The following is a 27,100-nucleotide window of genomic DNA, read 5'->3' on the forward strand; positions in this document are numbered from 1 at the left end:
AAAGAATCTGATATTTTATTTAAAATCTTTGGATACAACTTCCTGACTCTTCCTTTATTTCCTGACACTCATATGCCAATGTATTGTCCAAGCCAGCCAATTCATTAACAAAACAAAATGCTGAAATAACCCAAAGACCATTGCAGGCACCATAACTTCCTGTCCACAAATAATTCTTCAGAAGTGTGCAGTGTGAAATAAAGTGCAACCCTGTGCAAAAGGACAGGTTTCAGAGTAGCAGCCGTGTTAGTCTGTATTTGCAAAAAGAAAAGGAGGACTTGTGGCACCTTAGAGACTAACCAATTTATTGGAGCATGAGCATCTGATGAAGTGAGCTGTAGCTCACGAAAGCTTATGCTCAAGTAAATTGGTTAGTCTCTAAGGTGCCACAAGTCCTCCTTTTCTTCCTGTGCAAAAGGGGACCAATAGCTAAAGTCCAAGCTCCATGGGCTCACGAATAGTGGAACTGGAAGTCAGAAGGGCACCTCCAGTTCTCCTTCCCCCTAGTCAAAATGTTGATCTTATTGAATGCTGTTTTATGGGGGTGGAATGCACATGGTACATCTGCCCATTTCACTCCATGCATTGCTCAGAGCCCATCCAACCCCAGAGTTTTCCAGTGGCTGCTGGACGTGGTAGCATGGAAGTCGGTCTGCAGGCAGTGGGGATGGTGCTGAAGGTGGTGCTGGAGCTGGTATTGAGGGCTGCAGCTATCAGGGGGTAGCCTTTAATTTTATTTAAAGTGAATTTTGCAATGTGGTATTACACCACCGTGGGTTCGGCTCTGGCAGCTACAGTTTTAAGCTTAACACAGTGAAAGTTACCTTTGCTACTTGCTTTAGATTTAGAGTTTTTAGGAACACAAAGACCAAAGGTAGTGACCACACATACATTTACCAATGCAAGGTTTATTTTATTTTATAAGTTTTATTAAAGTTATAATTACCCAAGCATACAGAAACTTTATACAGACCTCTGCACAAGTTACAAATATAGTTATACTTTCTTAAGAGTGTTAGGGATTGAATGGGTCTTTTATGGCTTGATTATTAGTAGAGGGATGGTTTCTGCTGGAGTCTTCCATAGGGAGCTCAATTTTTACATGTTGGGCATTTTTTTAAATAATGTGATTTTGTTGATACCTACATTTTGTGCATGTTTATGAAAGTGTTAACCTTTTTTTATGGGTTTGCGTTTCCTGGAAACTAAAGGGATCCCAATTTTTTTATATGTGTAAGTTTTTTTAATTTTTATGAGCATTGACACACAACCTGTATTTTGTGGTTAAGAAACATGTTGGAGACAGATGTGCCTTTACAGTATTTTTATAATTTACTATTAATTTTTTGTGTGGAGGGGGTAATTTTGTGCAATATTACCACTTGGTACCTTTTTTCATAATTTTATGGCATTGCCATAAACATTTAAACATTGCCCCCCATGCAGGGAAGAAATAATCACCCCATATTACATTCTGTGTCAAGACAAGGCCAACATGTTTGAACTTTGTCATCAATCTGGTATGTTTTTATTCCATCTTCATATTACTGAGAAGCTCCTTCTAGCAACAAACCCAGACCAAAGATACAGCATGGTGAGAATTTCAGGGTTAATTCATTAAAAAATAAGTAAGTAGGCAGGTAGGTAGGTTCTGGTTGGGGGTTTTGGGTAATCAGATCAGGGGCCTGTTACCTGATCAAGTTTCAAGTTTCAAGAAGGAAACCTTGAAGCCCTGAGGAAGCCTTGTAGGACATTACACAATGGCATAGAAAGCAATGGAGAGAGCTAGTAAGCTACCAGGGTGGGCATTGGAAATGTGCTCATCATAGGACTCTCACTCCCTGCCTGGAGTTTCTCTGTATGAAACATTGTCAAGAATCAAATGCTCGATTTGGGGGAAATTCAGGTGAACATTAACTAGATACAGAGCTAGGATAGTCTTTGTTTCCCTCAAACAGGGTTTGGCTTCTGCCCCTGCCTTAGGGCTGCCTGACTATTCTAAGCCTTTTACCCTTTTCTGCCACGTACAATCTAGGTGTGCACTTGGAGTTCTCACTCAGATGCACGGAGAAAAGAAACGCCCAGTGGCTTATTTCTCTGCCACTTTTGACCCTGTTGCCCAAGGCTTACCCCCCTGCCAGCATCCTAGTGGACTATCCTAGTGGCAGGGCTGGACCCTGGAACGGGGGAGGGGCAGGGCTGGGAGCGTCCCGGGCAGGGGCTCCTATCGTGTGCCAGGAACTAGCTGCAAGTTCGGGCTGGGCTGGGGAGGAACAGGACCTCGTCCCCTGCATGGGCTGCTCCCAGGGCCAGATCAGAGCCACCTCCAGGAACCTCCCCCAGCAGCAGAAAGCTCCGTGGCCGCCGGCCGGGAGCCCAGCTCTGAAGGTAGCACCACTGTCAGGAGCAGTGCCGAAGTCAGGGTCGCAATACCGTGACACCCCTCCCCCAATAGCCTTGAGACCCCCCATGACTCTCTTCTGGGATGGGATCCACACAGTTACAACAGGGTGACATTTCAGATTGAAATAGCTAAAACTGTGAAATTTAAAAGACTTTTAAAAATCTCATGATCGTGAAATTTACCAAACTGGATGGGTGAATTTGGTAGGGCCCTACCCAGGAGTCTTCACAGGGAGGTAATTCACATTACAGATACACAAATGTGGATCCTCAGTTGCGCTGTTTATATCATGGCCGCTTCTTTCTGGTAGATCCATTTGAGCTCCGCGGCACACGTCTCAGACAGAACCTGGCTGCCTTTTATCCACCCGTAGCTGTTCCCATCTGCAGAGCCTGAGAAGCTGCAGAGTGAGAGAGAGTCCGTGTCACTGTGGGTCCCTGTAACAAGGAAAGGCCGGGGTGAGTCTTTCCTCCCCCTCCCTGTACTGGGAAGCTGGGCTCTGGTGTTGTCTTTCATCTCTAGCTTTCCTGCGGAGCGTCAGTCGAGAAGACGTCCCAGGCTGTGAGATGAGTTAGGGCAGTGGCTCTCAACCTTTCCAGACCACTGCACCCCTTTCAGGAGTCTGATTTCTCTTGCGTACCCCAAGTTTTACGTGGCTTAAAAATGACTTGCTTTGAAAATCCGACATGAAAATACAAATGTTGCCACAGCCACTATTGCTGAAAAATGGCTGACTCTCATTTTTACCATTCAATTATAAAATAAATCCATTGGAAATAAGTATTGTACTTACATGTCAGTGTATTGCATATAGAACAGTGTAAACAAGTCAGTGTCTGTCTGAAATTTTAGTTTGCACTGACTTCGCTAGTGCTTTTTATGTAGCCCGTTGTAAAACTAGGCCAATATCTAGATGAGTTGACCTACTCCTCGGAAGAGCTCTGTGTACCCCAGGGATACGTGTACCCCTGCTTGAGACCCACAGAGTTGGGGGTCTGGAGCAAGGACCATACGAGGCTGAATCCCATGGGGAGGGTGACCTGGTACTTGTTCATTGGAAGCGCCACCTTGATCTCCTGCATCTCAGCTTTCCTTTAAAAGCGAAGTCTGATGGGTGAGAGGAAACCTGCACCGTGCGACCTGGGTAACGGGACAGCTTCAGGGAGCTGAGGACTTGTCCCAATGAACGGTAGGGCTGGATTCACAAGGGGACTTAAGAGGCTAATTCACCACTCCTGGCAGCGCAAGCCCGACCTTCCATCCCCCTGCAGGCCTCGCTCTCTGTGTACAGGTTAGCGATAGACACCCCCAAAGCCTCTGAGCGTCCCTCTGGAGTGTTCAGCCCGTTCCACGGAGCACATGCAGAACTGTGACTCTAACCCCAGAGGCGCGGTCCACAGCAGCTTGTAAGATTCAATTCAGGCCAACCACTCTATTGAGAACACAGCACTTAGATATACAGAAAACAGGAATGAGTTTATTATCAAAGAACAGAGATGCAAGCGAGAGTGAATAAATACTGGAAAGTAATGGTTACATAGAAAACAAAATCCTCACACTTTCTAGAGCTGGGGTTCTCACAAATTTTTGGCAGCCTCAGCATGCGGCTCTGACAATACTTAACTAACTGTAGGAAAAACAAACAAATAAATTACATGTGCATATTTACATAGGGATTTTTTGCAGACTCAATAATAAATATAAGGTACAGTTGTGTCTTATCTTTACTGGACCTAAACACAGAACAAACCAGTGCTTTGCGCAGTCTTGTCTTTTTTGTTGTTCTTTTGCTTTTTTGGTCAAAGGTGGACTGCATTACAACAATTCTGAACTAAATTTAAAAATCCTTTACATAATAGAAGTCCAAATAATAATGAAAGAAGGTATTTGCCAATATGTCCAAAATTTCTTTCACAGACAAAAAAACCCAATCAACCTAGCCCAGTAATAATAATGATAACAGTAACAACAAAATCTGAGCCGTTACTGTTGTCTTTTCAGCTTGGTTTTTGCATCATTTAACAGCTTGCGCCTCTGAAACTCACCGTGATAATTTTGTTCAACTTCCCTTGCACAAGTGCAGTATGGATGTTGCACAACATACATTTCAATTTGATGAATTTCTCTCTCACACTGCAACTTGCTCAGAAATGGAATCAGATGGCTTCAGAAACACAGTAAACTGCCTTTCCCCCTGGTGCTGAAGTGTTCATTTTTCTTTCTCTGTTTTGCTTTTCTTAGCAGAAGGTCCCAGAGGAGCCACCTGCTGTCACATTCAAGGTCATTTTCTGGCACTAGATTATTTGAAATACTTTCTGATACCCAGTCACATTTATAACTCTTTCACCTCTCCCCCCCACCCCCATGAACAATCGCAACCTACCCAAACACCACGCAGTGAGATGGCCCATAGCCACTTACAGAGCTACAATAACATGAGATGTAAACACAGTGGTTAGAGGTCTATAAAATCATGAGTGGTGCGGAGAAAGTGACTAAGGAAAAGCTATTTACTTGTTCCCATAACACAAGAACTAGGGGCCACCAAATGAAATTAATGGGCACCAGGTTTAAAACAAATAAAAGGAAGTTCTTCTTCACACAGCGCACAGTCAACCTCTGGAACTCCTTGCCTGGGGAGGTTGTGAAGGTGAGGTTGTGAAGGCTAGGGTTTAAAAGAGAACTGGATAAATTCATGGAAGTTAAGTCCATTAATGGCTATTAGCCAGAATGGGTAAGGAATGGTGTGCCTAGCCTCTGTTTGTCAGAGGGTGGAGATGGATGGCGGGAGAGAGATCACTTGATCATTGCCTGTTAGGTTCACTCCCTCTGGGGCGCCTGGCATTGGCCGCTGTCGGCAGACAGGATACTGGGCTGGATGGACCTTTGCTCTGACCCAGTAAGGCCGTTCTTATGTTCTTAGCGAAAGAATACACTTTGCGACTTCAAAGAAAACCACACCGATGTAGCTCAGCTCTGCCGGCATGGTACTATTTAAAAGGAACAGGCACTCTAAGTCGGGAAGACTTAGGAAACGTGGCAGCGGTGATCAGAAAATGAGCATGTGTTCACTCACGCACAAGGCATGTCTGACCCTGTAGATTTAACTGTCCAGTGCACGGTAGCCCACACCCCTGCCCTACTGAACTGAGCAGAGAAGTCAGTGACTAACAGTTGATGGCACAGGCTGTCTCCACCATCCATCTCCAGCTCAGATGCCACATGTTCTGCAGAGCTCCCTGCACCTGCAGGTGTGTAACCAACCCTAAGCTCACAGATTCCCACCTTACACAGTGAGAGCCAATGCTGCCCATTTCAACAGCCTGCCATTACAGCAGGGAGCTGGGATTCAGGGCCCATCTATATCAGAGCAATCTGCACCAGTATAATCACAGTGTTGCAGTGACATCCGGGCAAGCACCTCCTGGAGATGCGCTGGAGCAGTGCGGCTCGCTCTGGTAACTTCCTGCAGCGAACTGCACCAAGGCAAGCTCCTTTGTGCACCAGTGCAGTGCGTCTGCTTTAGCGGTTTGCACCAATTCAACTGCACGGATGTCATGACATCGGCACAGAGGATTCCTAATGCAGACAGACCTGGATTCAATCCCCTCTGCCAGCTGCTAAACCCTCCTGGGGCCCAGTGATCAGATCCCAGGGCAGTAGAGAAATCCCATCCCCGACAGTCTCCAGCACGCCCTGCGCCAGACGACGGGGGGATACAGCAGGGTTCATGTTCACCGCAAACAGACGCCCTCTGCACAAGCACACACTGTCTGGGCAGCCCGGGGGTGTGAATGGTGCTAAGGGACCCTTCATGGCCAAGCTCAGCGATTGGGGGGTTTCCACACTGCGCTGGTGGAGGGGTCTAGACTTAATTCTACGGCTCATTTCAATAACACGGCAGTACCTGCCGCCCGGCCACAGGCGTGACCTGAAGATCCAGGAAGGCCAGGCTGGTAACCTCAGAGCAACACAGGGAAGGCAAAGGGCTCAGGGATGCGCTGCACCCTGTCCCATTGGACACCCCGGTCAGGGACTGTTTCATGGCGCATGGCAAAGGCGACTTGGGTCCAAAGTGCTCAGAGATGGGCTGGGGGGGCTAATGTCAGTCAAATCGTCCCGACACAGAGAGTGCCCAGGTGCAGGAGTCTGGGAGGGAGCAGGAGGAGGGTCGGGGAGGAACATCCCCCAGGAATCGTCTGTCCAAGGGGCAGAAGCCGGACAGGCCGGGAGGAGAGAGGGACCGTGGTAGGTCACGGGGGAATGGGATGCACGGAGATCGTAGATGGAGGGGAAGGGAGCGGGGCGGAAGCCGGGTACTCACCTGCCAGAGCAATGATGGCAGCGATCATAGGAGACGATACAACTGTCAGTGCAACCACAACTCTAGGGGTTGGACTTTTCTGGCAGTTACAAGGAGGGTCTGAAACAGACAGACCCGTCAGGCAGGGCTGGGAGGACACGTCTCACTGACAGCACCGGGGCTGGAGCTGCCCTGGAACATGCACCGTTCTGTCGATTTCTCCTTCCGTCAGACACTCTGGGAGGGGAGCCCAGAGGGTCAGGCAGACCCCCCCACCAAGGGCATATGGAGGGTCCATGGCTCCCTAGAGCTACCCTGGGGCTGTTACCAAGATCCGGCTCTGGCTGGGTAGCAGGGCCTCAGAGCAGCAGCAGGGCCATGGTAAGAGCAGCAGCTGTGGGGAAGTACAGACACTCCCCCTGCTCTGGGCAGGGAGCCTGCGGGGAGGGATACGGACCAGGGCTGCTCTCGGCCCCCCACCCCAGGCAAGTGGAGGGTCATCCACAGCTCCCTGCAACTGTCTGCACTGCAGCTGCCAGCCAGAGGTGGGGTGGGGGGACCTCAGGGGGAAGAGGAGGGGGAGGGGCGGGGCCAGTGACAAAAAGTGGGAGGGCCACGCCCCCTTCCAGCACTCCAGGCAGTCTCAGTGTCTCTCTCCAGCCTGCCCCCAGGCAGAGATGCCCCATTACCTGGGTTCCCTCCAGGCTCCAGGTGTCCATTGCCATTAACACACAACTCCTACAGCGGCTCTTCGCTCTCAGCAACCCAGCTGCTGGCCCCATTGTCCCTCTCAGCGACACTCAGGCCACAGACGCTGCTGCAGGTGCTGGGCTGGGGTCAGCTCCTCTCGGTCTGAGTGGGTCCGATTTGGCAGCAGCAAAGCCGAGGCAGAGGTCCTGGCCCTGGCTCCCCGTCCCTGCTCCAGACTCTCCAGCCGATCTGAACCCGAGACAGACCAAGCAGGACAGGTCAGGGGTGGGGGAGGCCATTTGTGGTTTCTCGTTGCCTGCCCAGTATGCAGTATGCCAGAGGTGGTGCCATGATGATTAAAACCCCTTAACTCCTATCGGCCCCTCCGCCCCCAGGGCCGCAGAGACCTGATCTCCTACAGGCCCCGCCCACCAGTGACAGGCACCCAGCTGGGGGGTGGGGGAGAAGACCCTCCTCACACACACAATCCTCCTTGAAGTAAGTGTGAGTAGGGATATCATAAGGGGACGGGGCTGGGGCTCGAAACAGCCCTGTCCCTGGCCCAGCCCCCTCCTGGCAGGGCGGGACTTGAACCAGTGTCCTGCGCTCCTCTGCCCGACCCTTCCTTTCCCTTCCCGGGGGGGCTCTCGAACCCCCCCGTCCTTCGGCCCGGGGCCCGCCCTCCGAATCGCCCCCTTTTGGCCCAGAATCCACCTCCCTTCGGCCAAGAACTGACCCTGCCACAGCGCTGCCCTCCCCATGCGGTCCCCAGCCACCGCCCGAGCCCCCCATTTGGAGCCCCACCCCCATGCGGTTCCTAGACACCCGCCCGAGCTCCGCCCCCATTCCAGCCCCACTCTCCCTATTTGGAGCCCCGACCCCCATTCAGTCCCCAGCCCCGAGCCCTTTCCCTCCCGGCCACCGCCCCATTCGGGCCCACTGTGCCCCCTCGCCCCAGCCCGGCTGTGACTGTAACCAGCCCGCAAACCCCGCCGCGCAGAGAGCGAGCCACCGCGGAGCAGCCAGCAGCACCCACCCTCCCTCCCAAGCCCTGGGTGGCTCTTTCAGGGACCCCTGGGACCGGGAGCGTCTCACCCACAGGAATAGCGCCCAGCGGCGCAGCCGTGGGGAAGGAGGTGAGGTCCCGCGCACCAGCCAGGCCGGCTTGCAGCCGCATCCCGCCGGGTGAGTTCACAGCCACAGCACGACCTCAGCCACAGCTGAAACGCCAGTGCCCGATTTCCTCACAACAGCGGCCGATGCACATGCCCCCTGCCCTCAGCCCCGCCTCCATTTAACCCGGCTCCCCCTTCTCTATTGCATCAAACAAGGTGCACAAGTACTCCTTTTCTTTTTGCAAATACAGACTAACACGGCTGCTACTCTGAAACCTGTCATGGTGCAAGGCACTGAATTTAGCCGTATGGAGTGGAAATCTATCAACTTCATGAAAAAACTCATACAGATACAGACAGACATCATCTTCCTTTCCAAATGCAAACAGATGGACATCATACCAAAAGGACTGAAGGTAAAAACTCCATTACAATCTACATACCACACAGACTATGCTGACAGCCTGTGCCACACGCTCTCAAAGAAACTGCGGAACCACCTGATCAACATCCTCTACAGCAAACAGGGAAAGATTAAGAATGAGCTCTCAAAGCTGGATACTCTCATAAAAAACCAACCTTCCACACAAACTTCCTCATGGCTGGACTTTACAAAAACTAGACAAGCCATTTACAACACACACTTTGCTTCTCTACAAAAGAAAAAGGACACTAAACTCTCTAAACTACTACATGCCACAAGGGGCCACAACAGTGGTTCCCTTAATCCACCCAGCAATATTGTTAATCTATCCAACTATAGTCTTAGCCCAGCAGAAGAATCTGTCCTATCTCGGGGCCTCTCCTTCTGCCCCTCCACCCCCACGAACATGATACAATTCTGTGGTGACCTAGAATCCTATTTTCAACGTCTCCCACTCAAGGAATATTTCCAAAACACCTCTGAACAACATACTAACCCACAGAGACCTTGCTACCAACACTACAAAAAGAAGGATTCTAGGTGAACTCCTCCTGAAGGTTGAAACAACAGACTGGACTTCTACAGACGTGCATGGGCTGAAATAGTGGAAAAGCAGCATCCCTTGCCCCATAACCTCAGCCGTGCAGAACACAACGCCATCCACAGCCTCAGAAACAGCTCAGACATCATAATCAAAAAGGCTGACAAAGGAGGTGCTGTTGTCATCATGAATAGGTCGGAATATGAACAAGAGGCTGCTTGGCAGCTCTCCAACACCACTTTCTACAAGCCATTACCCTCTGATCCCACTGAGGGTTACCAAAAGAAACTACAGCATTTGCTCAAGAAGCTCCCTGAAAAAGCACAAGAACAAATCAGCACAGACACACCCCTGGAACCCCGACCTGGGGTATTCTATCTGCTACCCAAGATCCTTAAACCTGGAAATCCTGGGCGCCCCATCATCTCAAGCATTGGCACCCTGACAGCGAGATTGTCTGGCTATGTAGACTCCCTCCTCAGGCCCTATGCTACCAGCACTCCCAGCTATCTTCCAGACACCACTGACTTCCTGAGGAAACTACAATCCATCGGTGATCTTCCTGAAAACACCATCCTGGCCACTATGGATGTAGAAGCTCTCAACACCAACATTCCACACAAAGATGGACTACAAGCCATCAGGAACAGTATCCCCGATAATATCACGGCAAACCTGGTGGCTGAACTTTGTGACTTTGTCCTCACCCATAACTCTTTCACATTTGGGACAATGTATACCTTCAAATCAGCAGCACTGCTATGGGTACCCGCATGGCCCCACAGTATGCCAACATTTTTATGGCTGACTTAGAACAACGCTTCCTCAGCTCTCGTCCCCTAATGCCCCTACTCTACTTACGCTATATTGTTGACATCTTCATCATCTGGACCCATGGAAAAGAAGCTCCCTGGGGGCAGACAGCTGGGTGCGTTTCCCTTCCGTGTTGCTGACCTGCCCAGCTGAGCGGGGCTGCAGCCGCGGGACCCTCTCCCCGAGCCTGGCGGCTCCCAGCGGGGCAGCCCGTCCCCTCGCTGCTCCCTCTGCCTGCCCACCGGGGTCACTCTGAGCCCGCTCCCCGGGCGGGGGGGGGGGGCTCTGGCTCCAGGGGACATTGGCCTGGGCGAGCTGCGAGCCGGGCTCCAGGCGCCGGCTGCCCACGGAGAGATTGGGGGCTGGGGGTCTCCTCCAGCAGGTGAGGAGGGGCTGGTGTTGTGCACGGATCGGGGAGAGGGCGAGCAGGGAGGTGCCGGGTTGGGGGGGGAGAAGAGTTGGGTGGGTGCATCGATCACACTGGGGAACGCGGGGTCTATTGGGGAGGGGGCTGTGTGCTGACCAGATGGGGGAAGAGGTTTGGGTGGGGTTATTGGGGAGTGGGCTGTGCACTGACCAGATGGGAGCGGGGGCAGGTGGGGTCTATTGGGGAGGGCGCTGTGCGCTGATCAGGTGGGGGTATTGGGGAGGGGATGGGGCGGGGTCTATTGGGGTGGGGGCTGTCTGCTGACCAGATGGGGGAGGGAGTCGCGCGGGGTCTATTGGGGAGGGGGCTGTGCGCGGACCAGATGGAAGGAGGGTTAAGGGGGGCAAAATAGGCGGGTAACCTGCAGGAGCTGAAGTTGCCTCCCGAGACAAGAGCTCTGCTGCTGGGCAGCAAATCACGAGCGCGGATCGTTTTGGGGTGGAAGGGGAAGTGATTTTTCTCTGCAGTGAGAGAAGACGTCTCCGTTGGTCCCCAGGGCAGACTTCGTTTCTTTGTCTTTTAACTGATGGGCCAAAGTGTCCTAACGCCCCCTCTGAACTGCCGTCCCAGCAGCGCCGTGTGTCTCAGCCCGCCGTGTGGGGGGGGTCTGGGGCTGACCCTCACTTGGGGTCCCAAGCAAGCACTGGGGACGAGGCGCTGAAGGACGGGATCTTACTGGAGGGCAGCTGAAGAGATTTTATTCTAGCAAAGCGCCAGCTCTCTGCCTAAAGCACCGATCTCCTGCCTGCTCTGAAATCCACCTGCTGACTTGGAGCCTTGACAGTTTGTGTGCCTCGGGGGGGGGGGGGGGCACAGGGCCATTTGGACAAGGGATTTCTGAGATCCCCTCCTCCCCCTAACAAAACCCCCAACCAGCTAAAGTTGATCTGCTTTCCATACAGCCAAGGCTGCTCAGATCACTGCAGCAGGGTTTTAAATGCATCCGATGAAGTGAGCTGTAGCTCAGGAAAGCTTATGCTCAGATAAATTTATTAGTCTCTGAGGTGCCACAAGTCCTCCTGTTCTTTTTTTAGATGGCTGAGAGTTCTCCAGCAGAGTGCAGGGCGACCCCCAGCCCTTTGGGGGAGATCAAATGACCACGTTATGAACCACTTTGATTCTAGGTTTGCCTGCTGCTCAGCCGGTGTGAGACTCAGACGCCAAGCAGATCACACTGTGCCCGTGCAGGGAGAGAGGGGAAGGAGCTTGAAAGCTAGTTATGGGTGCCTGTCACGGGTAGGCGGGGCATGTAGCAGATCAGGTCTCTGAGGCCCTGTTTGTCAACCATTCAGTTTTCTTCAAGTTGCAAGGAGAGAGGCTTGTAGACGGCCTGGAGAAGAAATCGCTTTGCATGAGGATTCTGTCGATGTTGAAGCCGAGGGGTGTTTTCTGCAAAGGGAGGAGGTGGGAAGGAACCTGCTTTACGGCTCAGGCTCTGTCTGCACTTAAAACACGATAGAATCATAGAATCATAGAATATCAGGGTTGGAAGGGACCCCGAAGGTCATCTAGTCCAACCCCCTGCTCAAAGCAGGACCAATTTCCAGTTAAATCATCCCAGCCAGGGCTTTGTCAAGCCTGACCTTAAAAACCTCTAAGGAAGGAGATTCTACCACCTCCCTAGGTAACGTATTCCAGTGTTTCACCACCCTCTTAGTGAAAAAGTTTTTCCTAATATCCAATCTAAACCTCCCCCACTGCAACTTGAGACCATTACTCCTCGTTCTGTCATCTGCTACCATTGAGAACAGTCTAGAGCCATCCTCTTTGGAACCCCCTTTCAGGTAGTTGAAAGCAGCTATCAAATCCCCCCTCATTCTTCTCTTCTGCAGGCTAAACAATCCCAGCTCCCTCAGCCTCTCCTCATAACTCATGTGTTCCAGTCCCCTAATCATTTTTGTTGCCCTTCGCTGGACTCTCTCCAATTTATCCATATCCTTCTTGAAGTGTGGGGCCCAAAACTGGACACAGTACTCCAGATGAGGCCTCACCAATGTCGAATAGAGGGGAACGATCACGTCCCTCGATCTGCTGGCTATGCCCCTACTTATACATCTCAAAATGCCATTGGCCTTCTTGGCAACAAGGGCACACTGCTGACTCACATCCAGCTTCTCGTCCACTGTCACCCCTAGGTCCTTTTCCGCAGAACTGCTGCCTAGCCATTCGGTCCCTAGTCTGTAGCTGTGCATTGGGTTCTTCCGTCCTAAGTGCAGGACCCTGCACTTTTCCTTATTGAACCTCATCAGATTTCTTTTGGCCCAATCCTCCAATTTGTCTAGATAGCTGCTGCAGCCCTTTAGTACAGACACTTCCCACAGCAACGGGACTCCGAGTCCAGCGCTCTAGGCCTCGCTGCCTCCATTAGTACAGAAAAGGGTGAGAAAAATGATGAGGGACGTGGAGCAGCTTCTGTGTGAGGAGAGATTAATAAGACTGGGACTTTTCACCTTGGAAAAGAGATGACTAATGGGGGATAAGATAGAGGTGTAAAAAATCATGACTGATGTGGAGAAAGTAAATCAGGAAGTGTTGTTTACTCTTTCTCATAACACAAGAAACAGGGGTCACCCAATGAAATTAAGAGGCAGCGGGTTTAAAAGAAACAAAAGGAAGTATTTCTTCACACAATGGAGAGTCAACCTGTGGAACTCCTTGCCAGAGGATGTTGTGAAGGCCAAGACTATAACAGGGTTCAAAAAAGAACTAGATAATTTCATGGAGGACAGGTCCCTCAACTGCTATTAGCTAGCATGGGCAGGGATGGTTTCCCTAGTCTATATTTTCAAGAAGCTGGGAATGGGTGACAGGGGATGGATCACTTGATTACCAGAGCTCCTGTGATTCTGGGTTGTTTTTTTTTTAAATCTCTCCACAATTTTGGTTGCAACTGAAACTTCTAGTTAAAGCGATCAGTGTGGGGGGAGGGCGGGGGCTGGACTCTCTGTTGCCTTGCACTTTGTTTGTGTCACCTTTACACTGATGCAAAGTGAGCATGAAATACCAAAAGAACTGCAGACACTAGTGTAAATGACACACACCAGGATCAGGGTATGGCTGAATTGGGGCCCAGAACTCTTCCCTCACCCACCCATCACGGCACAAGGAGTTTGATCCTGGGCCTCATGCCAACTGCCCATAAGGGGCAGCTTAGAAATTCTTCGGTTGCACAAAGCTGGTGTGTCTCCCTATGTCACCTGCCTCCTCCCAATCTTTAGTCTGGGGACTTGGTGTGGTAGCAAAGAGAGTGTGGTGCATAATGCTGGCTCAGAACTGCTGCCACGACAGCCAGTGTAACTTAGAGCAGCCTCAACGGTGCTCTACGTTTTATGTCAGGTGCTATTTCAGGCACCAGCCAGCCAAATCTTGGGGGAACAAAAGGGTGACTTCAAGCCCCCTTTTCTCATCCCTCTCTGCTGAGCCAAGTGAAAACTTGGCACTGCTGAGAATTCAGACCCAGGCATAAGGCAATGGAGAACGCCAATCTTTCTTCTGCTGTGAAGAGTTGGTAAAACTCAAAGCCCAGATGGCACCGTTATTAAGCCCATTATTTTTTTCTCTTTGCTATTTAAAAATAATGAGATGCAAAACCAATATGAGTGCAGCAGTAATGTTGTGCGGTTCGGACACACAAGTTAAGTTTCCTATGACAACACGAACTTGATCAACTTGCATGTGTGGAGCATATTTTTCCTCTTCCTGTTGTTCTTGTTGTATTTCAAAATTTACTACCCAGGGTTCTTTGTGGCATGTAATGCGGCTTGTATTAAAAATGCCACAAACGCAAACTTACAGGAATGGGCCAGAACTTGACAGCTTACAGGAGTGGCCGCGACAGGGATCGGGGCTGAGTTTAGAGGGCACAATTTTCAAAAGCACCAAAGTGACTTAAGTGGACTTGGGAATTTTACCTCTAGTCTTCCTTATGAATTAATTTTTTATTTTTATTTTTTTTTAAAGGGAGCTGTAGCCTGTTTTCCACAGGGTCAGTCTGAGTTCAAGCCAATGCCGTAGGGCATTTCAGGCTGCTGTCCTGTCTGGTCCAGCCCAGGGGACAATATCTGATGCTTCCAGGAAAAGCAAGAACCGCTGTAACATACATGGCTAGTTTTACCATGCTGTAAATGCAGGTGGGGAATTCATTACTGACCTCCGTGGCATTCAGACTATGTCCTGAAGCATGGGATTGGGCCAGAGGGACAGCTAGTGCTGGACACAGTGTCTAGGGTCTCAGAGTGGGAAGTTCCTTGGAGAATTCCACTGGGTGGGAGACTCAGCTGTGAAGGGAGGGGGCGAGCAGGAGCATCTCATAAACCCAAGATTGGAATAACTGAAGTAATGTTCCTTTTACATGGAGCCTCAGCTCTCTGGAACCTCTGCAAATGCTTTAGCCACGTGTTTAACTCCATCCATAGGAGTAGCCTTGGATCGCAGTGGGAGGGCTCAGGTGCGTAAGTGTTTGCAGGATGGGCGCTCAGGGCAGTCCCTGATGCCAGGGCAAAGTGGATGTGAAGTGCCACTGTCTGGATTTGGGAGCCTGCCTGCACACCAAATTCACTAGGTGGTGGGTGCATGACTGCAAGGCGCTGGGCTGGGGAAAATCAGCCCCGGGTGGTTATTTTGAGTAGAAAACCAGAGCCATTTCTGGGGTCTTTCAGCTTCTAATGCCCTTTCCCTTCTGCAACTGGATTTAAGCCTATGATAAAATCCTTCTCAATGCCAAGTCAGTGTCATAAATCACTGGAGTGGGTGCAGGAATCAGTAGGCGACGTTCTCTGGCCTGGGTTATGCCAGGGCTCAGACTAAATTATTCTTCCCAAAACTTTTAAAAGCTGAGACCCCTCCTCAAGGCAAAGAAACCAATCGTGCCCCTCACCTGTCAGCAATGTGCTAGCGACCCCACCCCCCATTTTCATGGATACATCTTCAAACCCCACCCTTCCCACCACGGCTAGCCTTTCCCCAGGCTTCAGAAGACGCTGGAGGAGATGATCCTAACCGTTCCCTCTAACCTTAAGAGCTGAGGGACCCCATCCTGGAGCATCTTAAAAATCACGGTTCCCAGACTCTGTAACGGGGCTGCTTTGCCGGGCTCACCTTTCTCCCTCCGTCAGGTTGGCCGATGGGGATAATGAGCCTGGAGATCTCATTCCCGCTGTTCTGAGTGGTGCCCATGTGCACACGACCCAACTCAGCTCTTCCTGTATCCCAGGAATGTCTTCATCTTCTGGGATCCTCATGGCAGCAGTGGGATGATTTAACGAAGTCCCTTAGTCATGGGGCCTTTCTCTCTCTTTTGTTTCAGAGCCAGTGTCCTGGAATCGTCTCCTGGTGCATGGAGTGGTGGCAGCGGTGGGGGTGCTAGTCTTACTGTACCGATGTGGGTTTTGGAAAGGTAGAGGGAAAGTGTTTGCCTACTCGCGACTCGTCTTCAGGAAGCTGCTGACTCATCCCTCCCCGCAGCCTGGAAGTCGGCAGGATTCCCAGGAATCTGAGCTCCCCGCAGTGTGTGACAGGGACGGGGACCAGGCCCAGGGAACCAGAAACAGGAATCGAAACTCAGTCCTGGATAATGGGGAAGGAGACCTGTTTGCGAATTCGTATCCGGTCTGCTGAATTGTTCACGTCCAGACCCTCCCCACAGTTCTTAAAAAGTCGAAGCATTTCGTTTAGACGCTTTCCAAACAAACCATTTAGATTTTTCAGTTTGAAACATTTTTTTGTTTAAAAATGTCCTTCAATTTTATTTTAAAGATTCAAAAAGTTACAACCCTTGAAATGTTCCTGGGTCTTTTTGTTTTGTTTTGTTTTTTTTTAAAGCTTTTTGGTTCATCAAAAATTTGGAAAAATGTTAGTTTTGTTCAACCTGAAACCGGTTTTTTTCCAACTCTTTTTTGGAATTGCCAGCTACCAAAAAATTCTGTTTGCCCAGCTCGAGGGGCAGGTGAGGATTTTGGCAGTTATATTGTGCGTCTCTAAGTCTCCTTGTTGCTCAAAGTTTTCTTACTGCAACAAATTAATTTGGGATGAGGGCAGGATGGGCAAAAGCTTCCTAAAAGTGTGTGTGGGGGGGCTGCTGGCACCCAAACTGTGGCCCAGCCCCTGTGCCACCCCTTCTCCTCGAGGTCCTGCCCCCTCAAACCGCTCCTTTCCCTGAGGCCCCCCCTCACACCGCCTTTTTCCCTGAGCTCCCACTTCATGCCGCCCCTTTGCCCCCAAAACACTGCCCCCGCTCACTCCCTTCTCTCCCCCATCATCCAGTCACTCACACTTATGGCCAGTAAAAAGTGGTGGGCCCTGGTCTCCCCTGTTCCGGGACCCCTAGATGAGAGTGGGAGAGGATGAAGAACTCATTTCAAATATAACTCCCCCCCCACCTTAAAACAGCACAATTTGCCAGCAACAGCAAAACATGCACCGAACCAACCCGGGCCAGTCACACTGTGTTGTGTGTGACATTCCCGTCCTGGGGCGGTTTATGTCTTGGAGAATGTGAACCCTGCAGGCCTGGGTGTTTCTCTGCGTAATGTGACCTCAGTGCTCCTGATGAGAGCCGTTGTTTGTAAAAGTTTCAGTAGCGGACATATTTATCATTCATGTACATACAGACATTTATCATTCATGGACATACAGACAGACATAGCGAGGGTGGAGAGGTTCATGAAAGTTGAAGAAGAAACCACTCTCCCCCCCCATATTCTTCAAACTTATTTGGAAATGTTTTTAATGATCAAATTTTTGTTTCATTTTGGTGGGAAAAACTCCACATTCTCTCTCAAGTGGGCAGAGAAATCCAAAATGTTTTTTTTAAAGAGGTAACTTTTTTCAAATGATCAATGTAATCCAAAGTGGCATTTTTAGTTCAAAGGTTGCATTGTCAGTGTAAAACCTTTTTGAACCAGCTCTGTTACTGTATAACAAGATGAGTTTATTTTTCATGATGCATTGTTTGGGCCAGGTTCCAAGTGGCATTTCAGTTTTTGCACAGCTCTTCTCTTCTTGCATCTGCACCTCTCATAACCTGTGGCCTTAATCTTGGGCCTGGAAACACTTACGTTCATGTTTAACTTTAATTACTGCTGTGAATAATTCCATTTCAATGGGACAACTCTGAGGTCGGGTTTACGCTACAGCCCTATATCGGTGTAACTATGTCGTTTATTTAATTTTCTTTCTTTTATATGTGAAAGTTCTTGAGAGGTTAAAGCAGGTAAAATACATGAACAGGTTCGGACAGTCCGAGTTTGTCAGTGCAAAGTGACAGCAGAGATGTGGTATCTGCTAGTTTTCCATAAGTCTCTCAGGGTTACCCAGGATAACTTTGGGGATCTCAGTCTTGCATCGGGAATGTTCCCTGAAAGTGTCCAAACAGCTCAGAGCTACAGAATCATTCCCTGGATCCATTCTTCTAGCTGTCTTCCCCGGAAAGCAGTCTGGCAAGAGTTCCTGTCAGCTCATTGCTAAGTTATCTGTCAAAACAGTAGAGTTTTCACGTGCCTAAGTAGCCCCTGGAATCAGGGTGAAATTATCCTCCCTGCCACCACCAAAATTGGAAATCGTGCCCCGGAGTGCACGGTACCCTACCGTGCTTCCCCCATAGGAACTGCATGAACAGGCAACTCTGCAAGTTCTCTGCATGCCTCTGCAAGTGACCCCCATGCCTCTCCATTGCCTTGGCCACATGTATCCTGTCCCCATGCCGGCGGTAAAACCAGAAAAAGAGGGAAAGAGCTCACCACTGCGACCACCTGAGGGCGGTGTTGGGTTGAGATCAGCTGGTCAAAGCAGGCAGTAGGGACAGAATCTGAGACTTGAAGCTCCTTGAGTGACCTCTGCCCTTTCTAGACCTGCCCTTCAATCAGACACAGTGATTGTAAAGTTGAATGTGATAGTAACTAGACCCATTTGAAACCCTTCACCACACAAGACAAAGCCCGTAGGATTCATCATGAACTATTTATTTCTCCTCCCCTGGCTCCCTGCAGCCACCAGCCACCTTGGAGCTTTCTCTATCTCTCCCAGGCTGGGCTCACTTGATTGCAGGAGATCAGCGGAGGGTCCAGCTTTGCTCTTTCGCTTCCATTCTTCACGTCTTTGGGTGGCTGCATTGGCAACTGAGCAGCCTAATGGAAACACTGAGTCCTCTGTCTCGGCAGGCAGGCCCAGCCGCCAAAGCCAAAGACTCCCTGAGAACAGGGGGATGTTCGCCTGAACTCTCAGGAGTGGAGGCTTGGCCCATAGGTTAGGGTTACCATATTAGAACTTTCAAAAAAGAGTACACTCTGAGGGTGGGGGGGGAGTGGTAGCCCTGCCACCTATCTACTCCCTCCCACTTCCTGCCCCCTGACTGCCCCCCACAGAACCGCCAACCCATCCAACCCCCCCTGCTCCTTGTCCCCTGATCGCCCCCTCCCAGGACCCTGCCCTCTATCTCAGCCTTCCTTCTCCCTGTCTCCAACTGCCCCCTCCTTAGACCCCTCCACCCTAACTGCCCCCCTAGAACTCCAGCCCCTACCTTTCCACTGTCTGCCCTGCCCCCTATCCACACCCCCACCCCCTGACAGACCCCCGGCTCTCCCACACCCATCCAACCACTCCCTGTCCCCTGACTGCCCCCGCAGAACCCCCAACCCATCTAATCCCCCCTGCTCCCTGCCCCTGACTCCCCCCCGAACCTCTGCCCCGTCCAACCCCTCCCGCTCCCTGTCCCTTGACTCCCCCGACACCCTTTTCATATGCCCACCCCCTGACAGGCTCCCCCCAGAACCCCTCATCCATCCAACCCCTCCTGCTCCCTGTCTCCTGACTGTCCCTTGGGACCCCATGCCCCTTCTCCAGCCCCCCCGGCCCCCGTACCCTGCTGCTCAGAGCAGTGTGTCTGGGGTGCGGAGCCAGACACAGTGCCGTGCTCCCCCACAGAGCGCGCAGCTCCCCCTCCGCCCCCAGAGTGCTGCATTGGGAGGGAAATCCCGGCCCTTTGGAGAGTTTTACCAATTCCTCCCTGAGGGCAATTTAAAACACAAAAAGCCGGACATGTCCGGGAAACTCCGGACGCATGGTAACCCGACCACAGGGACTTCAGGATCTGCAGCTGCTGCCACCTGTATGGTGAATCCTCGGACTCGTCACCAAACAGCTCTTCCCCATTCTGCAACCTGGCCCCATGGTCTGACCGTGCAGGAGAACAGAAACCCTTTGGGACAGCAGGAGAGTCTCCTCAATGCCGCACTCTTCGCATGGCTTCCCGCGGTCATCGTGAAACACGACTACCCTGCCCCCAGGAGTCTCTCAAGGAGCTGCCGGCACAGTCACTGGGCACCCACTCGTAATGGTCTCGGGCAGTGGCATTGCAGAGAGAGCTGAGCAGACCATCCCTCTGTGACTTCCTGAATTGCTGCCAGGACGGGATTCTCCTCTGCGCTAGGGAGAGTCCCCGAGGACAAGCAGCTGTGGTGGGGGAGGGGGCAAGACAAACACTCCACATTAGCCCTTGACTAGCAGGTAAGCAGGACTCTGGGAGCTAAGGCATCGGTGTGTCTTGCTGGGAGAGCAGAGCTGGAGAGCAGAAAAGGGCATTGGAGGAATTGTAGAAAAGTCATTGTCATGGCCGGGTCATGGGCAGCCAGACCTAGTGGTCAGAGGCAGAGTCCACACTCACAAGACAGGAGTCGAGAGTCAGCTGGGTCAGGACACTGGAAGAGCAGAAGCAAAAGAACAAATTGTGTTCAGAACCTCAAGTCAGGTGAGTCACCCTGAGTCCAGATACCAGGAAATCAAGCCTGGGGAGTGGGAGCAGGAACAGCCAACACACGGTCCAGAGCCGGGGAGGTTCTCGGCTGTTCAGACAGCTTCTTGTTCCTGCTGCTGGTTTAAGGAGGTCCCGGGGGCCGATTAGCTGCTCTGGGACTCTGCCAATAGGAGCTTCAAACTGGGTCTGGACTTCGTCAGTCCTAGGTAAGCAGTTTTTCGTAGGCTTCCAGGTGGCGTGCTGGAGGGTGGCTGCTCCCAGGAACCCTGCAGACCCGGGTTAATGACCCAGGGGTCAGGACAGTGAGTGATCTCTCCCTGCTCAAACCTCCTGCACGAAACAGTCTCCAGGGTCCCGGGCGCATCCTCTGAGAAGAAAAAAACACAGTCATGAGGACAAATAGGCTATGGAACAGGAGCCCCCTCTTTGTTGCAACAGCCCCAAGTGCCCAGAAGAGTGGACGGTTCTTACCTCCAGGAGATGCCTGGGATCTTCCATCAAAGCCTCAATGGGACCCCTGTTGCTTGGTCTGACAGGAGGAGATCATCTGTCCCCACTGCTCCCTGCGCTGGGCTGGCTGCAGCACACATCTGTGTAAGAGGCTGGGCCAGAGAGATGTTACAATCAGGGTCCAGGCACCCCAGAAGGATAACAGAGGGTCTGAAACCAGAAGACGAAGCAATCAAATCAGCGGATTCGACAGAGAAGTTTTCTACCCTACAGGGACATCAAAGAAGGTCTGTTAGGAAAGCTGAGATGTTAGTCTGGAAACTGCTAAGGCAAAGAGTGTGACTTGTTAAGATTCAGTTTTAGTCACTACAAAGTGTGTTGTGTTTTGTTTCTCTCTTTGAAATTTGTCTCTTTCTCTTGCTTAGTATCACTTAAATCTCTTCTTTGTTACTATACTTCCCAAACCACCTCAGTGTTGTGTGTTCGAGTGAAGTGTGATTCTCCAGCCTACCCAACAGGCTGAGCTGTGCCCTGTCTCTCTGAAGGTAGCGAATAATTTCTGAGCGGTGCTGGGCCCAGAGTCCAAGGGCAGTTCACCAGACATCTTGTGGGAAGCACAAGAAACCAAAGGAGCAGGAGAGATTCCGGCCCCACTGACCCATGGGAAATTCCCACAGAAGAGCCTACCCAGGGCTCTAAACACGGCCACTTTGGGTGTGTACCAGAGTTCACTCACTGCTAGATGCTGGCCAGGCCTTGTGTCATTGCTTTCTCGCTGGGCTAGCAACCCCGCTCATACTCACTCTTGCAGTTTGTTGGCTGGGAACTCAGCCCTCCAACCAGGTGACTGTCCTTTACTCCACTCCTTCCTGGGTCGTGCTCTTTGCAAACAAAGTCCCAAAATGTCTTGAACAGAAACAAGGCCTTCCACCCTCGTGGGGAGTTCTTCCTCAGCCTGATTTCGGTTCGGCCTGCCCTTCTTGGGTTTCTATGGTCTTCTATGTCCCCTTCCTTAGGGACAGTGAGAGAAGCCAGTCCTACCCTGGACTCCAGGGTTTGGCCCAAGGCCATCTCCTGAACAGCTCGCTCTGCTTCTGGACTTTTGCTGCTGTTTTCCCTTGTTTCCCCTCAGGTGGGGCTCACTTGGTCATCAATTTGGCCTAGCCCCAGGCTAGGCAGCCATAGGCCAAGCCACCCTGTTAGATACCCTCCTCCTTTAAATCCGGTCCAGCCCGGCTGACAGGTTTGCTGAGGGGATGGTGAAACCCCATTGCTGATCAGAAGGAGGTCAGAGTCTGTTCCCTACGAGCTGAAGGTCCGTTTGTCCTGCTGTGGCAAGTGGAGCTGGAGAGCGGAGATGTTAGGTGAAAGAGACTGCATGATGGAGTTGGAGACTGAGGGACGGGAGCCTCCTCCCAGAAACGCTCCCAGGAGAACAGGTTTGAGGAGGAGTTCTCTGGGGAGCCTCCTGCTTGGAAAAAAAAAGGGTGGCACACTGATGAAGATGTCTCTGTCCCAGGGATGGGGGAAGCTCCCAGCCAGGCTATGCAGCAGGGATCCCATTTCTCCCCCAAGAAACCCATTTTGCCCAAAGAAGTCAATGGCTCTTACCTCCAAGAGGGAGTGGGCTCTTCCCTCTAGGCCTCTTTGAGAACTACTACTGCTTGCACCCATCTGGGAGGCTGTCACACACCCCAGGACCTAGAAGACACGGGGGGAGGAGGCTCCTCTTCATGTCAGACTCTGAGAGCCCAGAGAAGGGCCAAAGGAAGAATAAAGGGCAGGAGATGAAGCTAGCCCGGAGCCTCTGTCCCATCCTCACCTCCTCAAAGGTGGAGCTTCCTGAGCTTCAGTTGGGCAGACAGTCTGTAGCCCTGACGCAAAGGTCCTTCTGCGCCATATGGGGCAGGAAGATCTCTCCCTGGGAGCATGGGAAATGGGATGGGGGTGAGATCAAGGAAAGAGGGGAGGGATATGGGTGTGAGGGAAAGAGCTCCTGCCCCAGATGAAGGTATCTGGGGGGCCGTGGGAAGGACACAGCTCCACAGAGATGGGAGAGAGTTCCTGTGAGTGCCAGGGGCCTCCATTTCTGCTTCCACTAGTCCCCCATTTATAGTGAGACACAGCAGTACCTGCAGCAGGGAGCGGGACTTGCTGAACAGGGAGGGGAACCTTGAAGAGCATCAGATGAGCCACAGCCCTTGCAGCGCCTCGGGCATCTGGTGCAAGTGCCGAATCATGTGAAGCTGGCCCATGACCTTGGCTGTGACATCCTCATGCTGCAGGGGAACGAGAACATGTCAGAGACTGAGACACTCCCCAGGAATCAGGGAGGATGAAGGGCACCTGGAACCAGCACCATCATTTCCACGCAGCAGCTGCTCATGTCTGAGTGGTAGATTCACCCTCCTGACCCCCAGGATGGAGGCTTGCTGTCCTCTCTAGTGACCTTCAGTGCCAAACCCCCTCCTTGTAGGGTGAGCTCCTGCCACTTCCCCATCAGTGCCCGTGACAGCTGTTCCACCTCCAACCCACCTGGGGACACCGCTCAAGTTCGGAGGACCCTCTCTTCCACCCCTACCTCCATCCCCACCCAGGTAGGGCAGGGAGGGGGCTCTAGAAGGGTGGCGGGGGGTGGGAGGGATTCTGGCAGCAGTGAAGTGGAATGGGGAGAGCTTGAGACCTTTCCCCAAGACACCCCAGTGACAAAAGCTGAAACCACAGGATGGCAGCCCTGGTGAATGGGGCAGGTCAGCAGCCCCTGACGACTGAATCCTCCCAATCTCTCGAGAGCGGGTCAGGCCCTACCAGCAGCAAGACCAGCTTTCCACACCCATGTGCCTCATTCAGTCACCATCACCAGTCAGTCCTTGGCCTCCCAGGATGCCAGGGATGGGAGCAACTCTCGATGGTGGCTGGGGTGACATGGACACTAGGCCATGGGGAAATGGGTGCAGCTCTGTGGGGCAGGAAAGGTTCCCAGAGGGCACTTAGGGGACTCTCCTGTCCTTCCCAGGAGTGATAGCAGAGCACCACATCCTAAGAACAGAAGTCCATGAAGGCCAGAAGTCCCCACTAGGCTCCTTGCTAGCAGGCCAGCAAATGGCGAGAGGATGGGAATGAGGCCCTGGGTCCCACCCCAAGCTTCTGAGTCAGTTGCAGCTGCTTACCGTGTCCCCCATCAGTTGCTGGGCTTCCCCCAGGAGGGAGTAGACCAGCACCAGCCCAGCCTGGCTGACACGCAGCAGGGGGTCGTGGATGGCCAGCAATGCTGTCTGTACGAAGGATCTTCTCTGCCCGACGGAGAAGAATTTTTCAAAGACCTAAAACCAAGAGGACATGAGGCTCGAGTAGATTGCCCAGAGCCAGCCTCCAAGTCCTGGCGGTACAATGGCGTCTAGTGCCCCAAAGGGCGGGGAAGAGAGCTGCTGTGGCCAAGGCAGTTCATTCCCCAGGAGGCTTTCAGGGTCCCAGGGCTCATGGAAGCCCCTTTATTAAAAGGTCGCAGATGCTGAGGGACCAAAGCCTCCAGTGGCTCTTTCGGGAAGGCAATTTATGGCAGGGGCCCGGATGGGCTGGAAATGGATCTCTAATGTGTGTGAGCAGGCCCACTCTGCGGTGCAGGGCACAGAGACGACAGGGGACTCTGTCTTGCTTCCAGCAGAGAGATCTCCTGCACCTCAGCGGCTAGAGGAGTGTGCGTGTGTTGTTGAGGGGAGGAGGGGGTTGGAGCTGACAGACCAAAGGTCTCTTCCCCGCAGCTTAGTGATTTCTCTCCTCGCTGGGAATGGCCTCTGCAGCTCCTTGGTTTCTTCAAGGGGAATCCAACCTGCAGCCTGACAAGAACAAGGAGACTCCTGGCCCAGTCCCAGTGTGGGACCTTTGGCACCAGCGTGTCCCACTGGTTGCTGGATGAGGAACTGTGAGCTGGAAATAAGGAGCAGGCTCTTTTCCTGTCTTCAGGAGGCCTCCACTGCAGGGAACCCAGCCAGCTACACTCCCTGAGCTGTGTCATGCCCTGGCACAGTGCCCTTACCTCCCCCACTCTGGCTGTATTCTTGTAGCCTAAGAGCCTTCTGTCCTGGTGCCAGTCATAGCACCAGAGATCCTCCACGTCATGTATGGTCAGACCTGGAAGAGAGAGAGAGAGAGAGAGCGACTTTTCTCCTCATTCTGGTTGCAGTTTCTGTGTCCTTCCAATCCCATTGGTGGCTGCACAGTGGAATGGAGAAGAACAGAGGCAGAGAGAGACTTGTCCTCCGGCTGGGGTCAGTCTGAGAGAAATGGTCTAGGGTCCCATTATCAACATATGGTCACTCTCAGTCCCCTATTGGGTTCCGTGTCCCAGCTGGGTTCCTTACCCTTCTGTTGGAGCAGCAGTTGGTAGAGCCGGTAAGTCCCCTCCCTGGCCTGCCGGCTGATGTCCTTGTCTGGATCGCTGACAAATAGAGCCAGCTGGGCCACATGGTGACCCATCTGAGGGAACTCGGCTGAGATCTAATGGAAGGGAGAGCAGAGGGGACTCCATCAGCATTTTCCTCTCAGCTCCCTGTCTGCCCTGGGCCAGAGGGCTCCTTCCCCTTAGCCCCTCTACAGGAGATGCTGGGGGAGAGGAGCTTGAGATCGAACCTTCATTTGCTCTGCTGCCAAGGGAGCCCGGGATGCCAAGCAGGGGCTGGAGCATGGTCCCCTTAAAGGCCCAGGGTCAACACTGAACCAGGACAAGAAGAACTTGACTCAAGCTAGCTCAGTCCTGCTCTGACTCTGCCTCCCCATGAAGAACCCTCCTAAGCCACAGCCCCGGCAGCAGCAGCAGATCCTGCAGCCCGCTGGAGCCAGCCCAACTCCGCCTGGAGCCAGCAAGCTGGGCTCGGAGCTCACTTACGTCAAACTCAGGGAGAGTGACTGTGTATCTCAGCAGGGCTGTGCTGCTCCTGATGGCCCTGGCTCGCTCCTGCGACACCCTGGACACGACCCAGAGGTTGACATGCTGTGGGGAAAGGAGGCAGGTCAGACTCAGTGGCCAGCTGCTCCTGCTTTACAAATGAGCCCCCCACGCCTCCAGCCCCAGGGGCCTGAGACATTCTGCGCAGGGGGAAATAGCTGAGTCCTTGATGGCAGAGCTTTAGAAGGGGATTCTTTCCCCCAGGATGCAGCTTGTACCCTTCAGGTCACAACTTCTCCGCATCTCTCTAGATTGGGACAATCTAGGGGCTGGTCCCATCCTCCCAGAATTCCTGATTCCTGAACAGTTCACCAGAAAGAAGACTGAACCCTCGGCCCTTCCCTGCTATGCAAATCCTTGGGGGGAAGTAGGGAGTGACTGAGAGCACAATCCCCCCAGGAATTTCAGAGCAGATCAGAGGGAAGGGCTGATTCCCTGGGGCCCTCCTGTTTCTCTAGGAAGGAGCATGTGCCTCTTCTCTGAGAAGTAGCTCCCTAATCTCATGGGCTCTGTGTGTTGGAGGGGAGGGGGAAGGGTGGATTTTCAGACTCTCTCTCCCCAAGACAGCCAGGAGCCCTGTGCTTAGTGCTCAGCAGAACCAGGCAGAGCTCTGGCTTGGAGTCCCAGCTCCTTCCTCTGTTCCTCAAGAAGGAAGGACCTGACACTACATTGCACTGACCCACCAACCAAGGACGGCCCACTGGGGACCCAGCTAGGAGGACAGAGTAGAAAATGGATCTTCCAGTTTCTCCTTACCAGTCCCCCAAAGAGTTACGGTCAAATGGGGCTCACCTCCAAGATGAAGTGGAGCCTGTCTGTGTCTGGGGACTCTGCCAGCAGGTTCCCCAGCATGGCATCCAGGACCTCTGCGATGACTTTCTGCAGAGTCTGCAAAGCATGGGTCAGAGTTAGGGAACCTGGGCCTACACCTGCCACAGGATGGGAAGAGGGGTCTCTGGGAAGCACTGGGGAGACTCCCAAACACATCTCCTGGCCTCTCTCCTTCACATCCCACTGCAGGCAATTTGCAAGAATTGATGACCCCTGGACCTTTAATCCATGAGCTTAGCAGGTCTCTGCAGAGGGCCTTGTAGGCAGAAGAGTAGGAAACAGCCAAGTTGCTATGGATGGAACCTGGGCTTCTGGGCCAAACACGGCTTAAGAAAGAAAGAAAGAAAGAAAGAAAGAAAGAAAGAAAGAAAGAAAGAAAGAAAGAAAAATCCCCCAGGGAGGGGTAATC

At 52.2% G+C, this 27,100-nt stretch overlaps 2 protein-coding genes and 2 long non-coding RNA genes across 4 annotated transcripts in view; 3 read left to right on the top strand and 1 right to left on the bottom strand.

Moving 5' to 3' along the window:
- LOC140904638 (uncharacterized) overlaps window positions 1-27,100 on the top strand; it is an 819,798-nt gene that overhangs the window by 357,533 nt on the left and 435,165 nt on the right.
- LOC144929355 (C-type lectin domain family 2 member D2-like) overlaps window positions 1-27,100 on the top strand; it is a 287,754-nt gene that overhangs the window by 190,650 nt on the left and 70,004 nt on the right. The window lies entirely within an intron of this gene.
- Window positions 356-3,192, top strand: LOC144929473 (uncharacterized). The gene is made up of 2 exons (XR_013634701.1): window positions 356-1,594; window positions 2,715-3,192. It is a non-coding gene; the product is annotated as an uncharacterized LOC144929473 (long non-coding RNA).
- On the bottom strand, window positions 22,130-24,173 carry LOC144929471 (uncharacterized). Its single transcript, XR_013634698.1, has 4 exons — window positions 24,086-24,173; window positions 23,048-23,194; window positions 22,527-22,658; window positions 22,130-22,383 (listed from the first exon to the last, which is right to left on the bottom strand). It is a non-coding gene; the product is annotated as an uncharacterized LOC144929471 (long non-coding RNA).

This window comes from Lepidochelys kempii, chromosome 14, assembly GCF_965140285.1.
Source record: "Lepidochelys kempii isolate rLepKem1 chromosome 14, rLepKem1.hap1, whole genome shotgun sequence".
NCBI classification, from domain to species: Eukaryota; Metazoa; Chordata; order Testudines; family Cheloniidae; genus Lepidochelys; species Lepidochelys kempii.